This window comes from Pinus tabuliformis, chromosome 2_2 (assembly GCF_031772625.1).
Source record: "Pinus tabuliformis cultivar Carrire ecotype Pingquan chromosome 2_2, CPIR1, whole genome shotgun sequence".
Lineage (NCBI taxonomy): Eukaryota > Viridiplantae > Streptophyta > Pinopsida > Pinales > Pinaceae > Pinus > Pinus tabuliformis.
The window spans coordinates 579,549,401-579,559,765 of NC_142300.1; positions in this window are offsets into that span (position 1 = coordinate 579,549,401).

Consider the following 10,365-nt stretch of genomic DNA (forward strand, 5'->3'; position numbering starts at 1 on the left):
AATTTTTATTTTAACATAGGGTTATTTTTATTTGTATTTTATTGTGTCGAGAAATGCCCTCCAACCCAGTATGTAAGAGATGTTGTAATGTCTTGTAAACATTTTGACTTGTCAAATTACATAAAATTAAAATAATTAATAACTAAAATAAAATTGAGGTAAAATAATTAGTTGCAGTTTTTTCGTATAGTTTAATTTACCTATGGTTTTGTCGGTGGTATATATATATATATAGATATATATTTCAGTATGAAAAAAACTATATTTATATTAGTCTGTTGGATCATATACATCATAGTAACATTCCTTAGCATGGTTCATCATAAAACCAGATAATCCAGGTTGTTATGACAGTCAACCCCATTAAATAGACCATATACAGTCATGTACATCCAGTGAGAGAAAATACAAGAGCTGCATATGGAGTATAGCAGATATGAAAGAGAGTCACCACAGATATTCATCAAATATAAACTTTCTGATGAAACCATCAGCACATTCACAGTGAAACATATAAGAAAACAGATCGTCCTCAGTTCATTTTTTACCTTTTGTCATACAAAAAAGTAAAATTTGTTATACAAAAAAGCCAAAATCTATATGCAATACTATCCTGGAAACATGAACTCCATGATGCCCATAGTATTCTCCTTCATAATTATGTCCATCTGCGCTTCTCCCACATTTCCTTGCAGTCCTTTCTTTGACAGTGCATCCGCAATCTGACTATGTTCTCTGCCAGTATGGTTGATTGGAGGTCTCTCGAGCTTAGACCAAAGACTATCAATTCTCCTTAACGAGCCAATAAGAGCTAGTTGTTTGATATTTGCCTTGCCATTTACGTGATCCAAGATGATCTTAGAATTCCCATATATATGGATCTCGGGGATGTTGAGAAAATTTATAAGCCATAAGATACCCCATAGTGTCATTGCCTCAGCCTTGTTATTTGATCCCATACCAGCATTCCAATGTGCTCTATATTATAGTTCATTTGACATTACTAACTAGATACCAAAACTGTAAACATTGTTTTGTGCCACACCATCAAAGAAAGCAATTGGGAACATCATATGAGGGCAATTTCTCCTTGAAAGTTGATTTTTTTTGGTACAATGTCTTGAACAGGATACAGTGAGTATAACGATATGGTCTTCTCATGTATCAGCCCAAAATCTTCAGCCAAGTCTTCAAAAATGAATTTATTCCTCCATTTCCATATGGACTAGAAAAGAAAGAGCAGAATATTCCTCCAAGCAGGCTTTTGTTTACTCCACCACCCCATACAATCTGCAATGTTAAGAAATCGTTTATAAGGGAAATCAAAATACAAAGCTAATTTTCCCTATACTTGGATTATGTTGTGAAACTTGAGGAATAGATGGTCACTGTTTTCCTCCTCCTGCTTACATATCACACACATACTTGGCTCGTGCCATTGACGCTTTTTCAGGTTTTCCCATGTGAGAATCTTGTTGTGGTATACTAACCATGAGAAACAAATGATTTTGATAGGAATGTGATTTTTCCAGAGGGTATACATTCATATCCTTCATATACCCGCCATCACTACCACACAACTTACTCTATACATTAGCCACCATAACATTTCCGGACTTCATTTTGCCCGACTACATTAGTTTATCACATTATACCTCCCTGCATATACCCAGTGCTTTTAAGCCAACAAAAATTTGTATCCATTCCATAGTCAAATTACCAACAATCTCCAGTGTTGAGCTTCAAAATGTCAAACAAATATCACTCATTACCATACATTTTTCACCTATGCTTCCATTATATCACTCATTATTCACTACCATGTTACTTCATTTTCCCTATTGTTCATCATTAATGGGTCTCATTTATATCTTCCAAATATTATTTATTTCCAAGCATTTTTAAGAGAAATTCTTGATTAAATATTAGAAAATAATATATTTTACTTCATATATGGAAAGTGGATTGTTTTTGTGACATGTGTAGGTACAAAGGAAGCTTCCAAGACACCTTTATGTGTCCTTGAATGATCAAATTCGAATTTGATAAGATAAGCCTCATGGAGAAGATCAAGGACAGAAGGGGGTTATGTGTCTAAATGGTTGAGAGATGTATGGAACTAAAGAGAGATTAGTGGATCATCATTATGAATTTGTTATCTCATTCCATTGTATAAATAAGAGTACAATCTCCTCCATTTGTAATTTGGAGAGTTCCATTTGTAATCTTAGAGTTGGTTTGTACATCATGATGGATATTTTGAAATAAAGAATCATACTTTGATTTTGTTACTTCTACATTCGAGTCTCCTTTGAAGTGGTGTGCTTGTGGAGTTATGGAGGGCCCCCATGGCCTCACTTGCATGCTTATTTTAGGTATAATTTAATTTATGTTTTTATTTCTTTTCAGCTTTTAAGCTCTTGTTAGCTATTCTAATTGTTGGGAGAGATCTTAAAATTTCATGTGTTCTTGTACGGGAACCTTAAGACCTCCGACAAATTAGGAATCTCTCTAGTTTGTTTAGTTGTTGGATGAAATCTTAAAATTCATGTGTTCTTGTAAGGGAATCTTAAGATCTCTGACAAATTAGGAATCTCTCTAGTTTGTTTAGTTATTGGAAGAGATCTTGTTGAATGTGTTCTTGTAAGAGAACCAATAGATCTCAGACAAATTAGAAATATTTTTAGACCTATAGGTGGTACTTCTAAGTTTACCTTCCCGGGTTGACATTAATTGAACTCTAATTTGCATCCGCATTTTAGACCAAACACCAAGATCTTGTGGTGTTTTCCATATGGGGAACCTTTCCCGCCATGTATTGATTAGTTGGTTCTAGAATATTATGCCTTTTCGATATAAAAAAGCAAGTAAAGATTCAGATAGACAATAATCCCCACCAGCTCCTTGAATCTAATCCACCCCAATAGCGCTAGAGTGACCAATACCCATATTCCACACAAGATGTTGTAAAAAATATTTTGCAACCTTTTGTAAATTGTATCATATGACCGATCCACATGAAATGCCAATACTATGCCTGCGAAACCAATATAGGAAATCCTGATCTTTCATATATTTTTGTCTGATCACCTTGCACCATATACTAGACCCAAAGATAGCTTGCCATAAGGATTTCATCAACAGTGAAGCTCCAAAAGATTTAAGATTCATAATACCCCAACCCCCCATTCTTTTTGGGCAAGCAATATGTAACAATTTGGTGAGGTGGAATTTGTTCTGTCTATTGCCACCAGCCCATATGAAATTGGCAATAATACAGTTTATACTATTAATGATTGCCATAGGAATGTGAAATAAATGTGCCCAATATACCCACAGTTGTGTAAGAACAGCCTATGTGAGAGTCACACGTCCGCCCAGAGATAAACAACGAAATTCCCATCTAGAAATTCGTTTGAAAAACCCATCAACCAACCATTGCCAATCTATGTTTCTATAGCAGTTTGGTTTAATGTGATAACCGAGATACTGCAAACCATTCTGCATCGACTCTGCCTCAATACCGAATAGATTCTTAATATAATCAATGACTTTCATATCCCCCATATCATGATATACAATTGTTTTTTGCAAATTCATACCCAAAGCAGAAGCATTTTCAATTTTTTTAAATATATGAAAAAGATTCAGCCATGAGAGACGATTTAGCATACCCATGATGAGCACATCATCAACAAAAAAACCATGTGAAATTTTGATATTGATCCCCATTACCAGAGCCTGAAATTGGTCATCCACCGCTGCTTTTTTGATCCGCAAACTCAAGTCGTCCATAGCCAGGATGAACAGGAGGGGGGATAGCGAACAACCTTAATGCAGTCCCCGTCCAGCCCTGAAAAAGCAAGTATGGTATCCATTGATAATCACTGCATAATTAATATTCAAAACACATGCCATGACCCAATTCACACATCTGGGTTGCAGCCCAATCTTATGTAAAACCAAATGCAGATATCCCCAATCAACACAATCATACACCTTCTGCAGATCCACCTTCATAATGACAACATTAATGTGTTTTGTATGTATCGAATGCATACAATCTTGAGCAATGGAAACTAATTCATGTATTTGTCGGTCCCGTAAAAACACATATTGCTAAGGAGATATAAATTTAGACAGTATTTTCCGCATCCGGCCGGCAATGGTTTTGGAAATGATCTTATAAATAAGATTACATAACGAAATGGGCCTATAGTCATTAAAAGTCAATGATGGCCGACACTTAGGAATGAGAGCTATATAAGTCGAATTTATGCGAGGATGGATTTTCCCCGTGATCCTTGACTCCTCCACTGTATTCAGAAGATCACTTTTAAAAATATCAAAAAATGTGTGAAGATTTCAGCTGACCATCTGTCCGAGCCCAGGCTCTTATCCCTCTTGAAAGCTTTTAACACCTCCAGTAACTCAACTTCTGTGACAACCTTGAAGACATGTTCGTTATCACCGCCATCGAACGTAGTAGGATACTTTTCAACAACCCATAATATTACCTCTACATCAACCTCCCCCTTTCGATCATAAGCATTTTGGAAGTGATCCATAGTGACTCCTCTTATGTCCTCTTGTGACTGGAAGCACACACCATCCACATCATGTATTTCCCAAATAGAATTAATATTGCGCCTATGATTAGCATAGCAATGGAAGAAATTTGTGTTTGTGTCACCTTATTTTATCCAAATTTCCCTCCTCTTCAGGTGCCAAGTGGCTTCCAAAGCCGATAAGATGCCCTTTTTCTTGAGTTCTAATTCATGAATACGAGACCTGATATCCGCTGGAAGAAATTGCGATATCATCCATGGCAATAAGGCATCCAGTTCCTGTTGGATATCCTTTAATTCCTTTTGTTGAGCCTTAACTTTCTTTTTTTGCCATGTTTTTACTTCATTCCAAAGGATGCCCAATTTTTCCAAAATGTTTTCCATAGGAGAGGACCCCGAAACATTTGCTCGAGTCCATATCATATGAACAAAATCGTTAAAGTCCTAGTCTTCTAGCCATGTACGGTTAAATTTAAAAGGCAACCCGTGCCTATATCCTCCCATCTACCAATGCAATGTTATTGGCCTATGATCAGATAGATAATTGCTAATGACTTCCGTATGAACATTTCCCAGACGCTCCATCAAGCGCTCATGAATAATAAACCTATCCAGCCTTTTCGCAATGTATGTTGCACCTTTCCTACCATTATCCCAGGTGGGGACCAACTTTGATGGGCATATATCAATAAAATTGTGTTCAATAATAGCCTCACGGATCATACCCGCCATCGGGTCTATTTTTCTCGACATCACCCATACTTCATCCGAACCAACAGTACAATTGAAATTCCATGCGATAATAAGAGAGGCAAGATCCATAATGTCATATGCAAACAGATCATCCCAGAATACCATCTTATTCCTCTATGGGCCATATAGGTTCAAAATGTGGATACGGTCTCGATGCCCACGAAAATAACCTTCAATTAGGATTCTCACCGAACAGGAGAAAGCTTTTACCCGAACCCATTGTGGGTTCCATAATACCACAAGACCACTAGAAAGACTAGCTACAGTTGTGGTTGCAATATACCATTCCAGGAACATTTTCTAGAAATATACAATAACTTGAGAAACCGAATGCATAGTTTCTTGAAGCAAAATGATACGCGGATGCACAGAGAGAAAAAGATGCTTAAGAGCCAGGAACTTAGAGGGGGTTCCAAATCTCTGACTATTAAGCGATAGAATGGCAGTCATGGTACACCTTGTGCGGACATCTGTGCTCTAAGGGCTCAAGAGGAAGTTCCATAAGCAATAGGGACGTCAACTAGAAATATGTCTATAGGAGAATTTGATATATTCAGCTTGGCCCGACCCCTAAAATGGTGACTCCCACGATTGTTCTTATGTCTGACCGTAATATTTCCAGCAGAGGTGGGGTTGATATGAGGAGAGGATAAACCCGATCGCTTATGGATGGTAAGGGACCTCAAATCAAGGGTTTTCATTTGGAGAAGGTAATCCAGATCACTACCCACGGAGTTGATGGGAGATGCAAGCGGGGTATTAGTAGGGCTACTACTAGGAAATGGCCATTTTCACGACATTTTTTCTTATTAATTTTAATCAAAATACTACTAAGATTTTTAAAACCTTGAGTTTAAATTGTTTAATCTGCATAATTATAGTGCCGAAGAGGTTTTTCAAGATGCTAAATCCATTTATGTATTCAAAAATGTATTTTGAACAACAAAAAATCTTGAAATTGTATTGCAAGATTTTAGTGAATTTAGGTGAAAAAGGTTATTTCGCATATAAGTTAGACAATGCATATATACTTCAAATCGAGTACCAATTGAACTTGTATGAATTATGTGCGACACCTTACCATTTTGTTCAGTGCATTGGATCATAAATCACTTAATTTAACTAATTTACAATTAATTGGGAATAATAAAAATATCTATTAAAATTAACAAGTTTAGTAGGGCATCATCAAATATAATACTTAAAGAAAAATGTAAAAAGATATGATCCTAAAGGATGATTGTACATGGGAGCATGATGATATAATTTACTCTTTGGTTGACTAATGAAATTAGATGTGATTATGGCTTCTCTTTCAATCTCAATGGTTATTGGTCAAGTCTCCATGAGTCAATATCGAACCCATCATATAGTCCATGGTACTAATGCGATGTCACCGTACACTTTTGAATGCATATCTATACACCATATGGTAAATGTCATGTCCTTTATGTGATGATGTTATTGCTGCCTTAAAGTTCTAACTTAACTATAATCAAAGAAAATACTAAATTTCCCACGTGAGGTATCCCAATTAGTGATGTTGTAGTTAGCGAGGACGTTGGTCCCCCCAGATCTCGGGTTCAAGTCCTCCATCAGTGAAAAAATGTACTCCAAGTGAATAAAAAGTGTGGGAAATGTAATAAAAAAATGATAAATAAAAAATACAAAGCTATTTTCTTTTCTAAACTTGATAATAATAAATTATCTTAATATCTTATATACCATATTAAACAACTCTCCAACACAAAGAATAACATCCAAAATTAAAGAAAATCATTTTCATCATTAATCCAAAACTCCATAACTTATAACATCCTTCAACTTTTATGAACATTTCAAATATTAAAATATTTAGCAAACTCTTCTTAAATTTTCGCAATAAAAATTTCAACATAAGTGAAGACAAAAACCCCTTACTCATTTTCCCTCTAATGAAATTCAACCTCCAACACAGAAAATAAAAAAAACCCCTTATCTTCCCCATAATGCCACTAAACATCAAAAGACATTAAATTCTATAACATTATTATCATTCTTTAATAAAAAATAAAAAATATAAATATAAAAATATAAAATACTAAACTATTTTCTTTTATAAACTCAATAATAATAAATTATCTTAATATCTTATATACCATATTGAAACAACTCTCCAACACAAAGAATAACATCCAAAATTAAAGATAGAAAAAAATCACCATTAATCCAAAACTCCATAACTTATAACAACCTTTAACATTTTGAACATTTAAAATATTAAAATATTTAGCAAACTCTTCTTAAATTTACCCAATAGAAATGTCAACATAATTGAAGACCAAAAACCCTTTACTCATTTTCCCCCTAATGAAATTTAGCCTCCAACATAGAAAATAAAAAACCCCTTATCTTCCCCGTAATGACATTAGATTCTATAACATTATTATCATTCTTTAAATGTTGGTGATAGATTCTATGAATCTCTTTACATTTTGGTTTAAGAATAATTGTACCTCTCCAACTCAATATAGTAGAGATGTTGTAACGTTTAACATTTTGACTTAGTTAAAATAAAATAAAAAATAATAATTGTGTCAAGAGGCACTCTCTAGCCCAATTTGTAAGAGATGTTGTCCTGTAGATATTTTGCCTCCGTCAAAATAAAACCAACCTGGATACATCTTAACTCTGGATCTACCAAATGACGAGAAGGATCAAACCTCTTTTCACTTTAAAAAGATTTGCACCTTAAGAGATTTGACCCTCTGCTCGGTAGATTTGGAGTTAAGATGGATCTAGGTTGGTTTTATTTTGACTGAGTCAAAATGTTTACAGGACAACATCTCTTACACACTGGGCTAGAGAGTGCCTCTCAGCGCAATTATTAATTAATCAATTTATTTATTTATTTTAAACTTAGTCAAAATGTTAAACACTAAAACATCTCTACTATACTGAGTTGGAGAGATACAATTATTCTTAAACCAAAATGCAAAGAGATTATTTACATTTAAAAAATAATAGTAATTTCATAGGATCTATCACCAACATTTAAAGAATGATAATAATGTTATATAATCTAATGTTGTTTGAAGTTTAATGTCATTAAAGGGAAGATACGGTGTTTTTTATTTTCTGTGTTGGAGGTTGAATTTCATTAGAAGGAAAATGAGTAAAGGGTTTTTTATCTTTTCTTATGTTGAATTTTTTATTGGGAGAAATTTTTTTTTTTTTTTTAACTCAAACGGTTATATTTTTATTGATTTGAAAAATCTTGGGTCTGATCCCAAGCAGCTTCAGTTACAATACATACTTCACCCTATTGCTATTTGGATCTGCTTGCTTTTCAAGGCATATATATAGTGCTTTCGTTGTTTACGATTAGGAGACCTTTCATCAAAGAGCTGCCTTTATTTGCCAGCTGATCTGCTTCCCCGTTTGACTTTCTGAGAATATGGTAAAACTTACAGGTGTTAAAGTCTAACATGACTCTCTTCAACCTGTCCTGAATTTTGTTTAGGCTAGCATTTCTAAAAGGGTTTGCCATCTTCATGCTCTTTATTATTAGTTCTGAGTCTCCAAACACTTGGATATCTTTAGCTCCTTTGTCTCTTGCAATGTTGCATGCTTTCAGAAGCCCGAGGATCTCTGCTTGATTGTTAGATTTCTGGCCGAGTCCCCAGCTGAAACAGTCTTTTGCAATCCCATCTATGGAGTATATGACTCCCCCTGCTCCTGCACTTCCTGGATTGCCTTTGGATGCTCCGTCAAAGAAAATAGTGGTTAAATTTTGAGCCCGCCACCATTGTTGGAATTTGTCATCTTCTTCTCTTATGCGCCATTCCTGGTTTGCCTTTTTTGGAGAGGAAAGCTGCTTGTGTGGATGAGGCTCTAGCGTACCAAGCCATCTTTTTTCTTCAGGCATTAACAGATGGTCTTCTTTAAAATATTGTTGTTGAGCTGCTTCCAGTAGGAAAGATTTAGCTTTTGCTGCTACTTTCAATGGAGTGTTACTTATCTCTCTGAAGATCTGCTGATTTCGAGCTAACCAAAGCTGCCAGCATACATACTTTGGGATAGCTGTCCATATTTTTTTCCAGAACGATTTGGAGGGGATGCACTGGGGGTAGATTCTATTCCAGTTGGCATATAAATCTGCAACAGAGGTTTGTGAAGGAATAGTAATCTGAAAATTTTGTAAGATAATGCTCCATACCTGTTTTGCAAAATTACATTCCAAAAAAAGATGTTGAGCTGTTTCTAGGTTGCTGTTGCAAAGTGCACATCTGTGAGGTCCTGCTATATTTCTTTTTGCCAAGTTGTCACCTGTTAACAGTTTGTTATGAGCCAGGGTCCAGAAAAAGAAGTTTACCTTCGGAAGGGCTAAAGGATCCCATACATTCTTCCAAAAGGCCGAGTTTTCTCTGCTGTTATTTAAGGTCTGCATTTCTCTATATCCTGCTGTTGTTGTGTAGATTCCAGTCTGGCCCCACCCCCATTTGTCTTTCATGGTTCTGTTGATGGGCGTTGCTTCCTCCAGCAAATCTTCAAACAAAGTTTGTTGATGTATTAATCTCTCTGGAACTCCTTGGAAGTCCCATCCTGCCCAATCCCCACGTTGATCCCACTTTGACAAGTCGAAAACAGTATTAACTCCTGCCTGCTTCAGCCAGTCCCTGAGGTTAGCTATATCCTCATTGTCCCTCAAGGGTTCTTTCCCCATAATTTTGTCATTCCATAAATGGGTGCGCTTGCCATTGCCCGGGATCTTGTAGACATGTTTGGTGAAAAACTTACTGCTCTTGCAGCAAAGTTTCCATACCTGCATACTATTGACTGTATTTGCATTCTGAAGATTGCTGAGATTTTTGTTGGGGTTGTATTTGGACCTCAGTATTTCGCTGACCGGATGTGTGGGTTCGTGTAACAGCTTCCAGAGAATCTTTCCTCCCAGAGCTAAATTTATGAGGGCTGAGTCTCTGATTTGCAACCCTCCATCTACTTGTGTTTTTTTTACCACATCCCATTTCACCAAATGAATTTTATTTTCATTTCCCTTTCC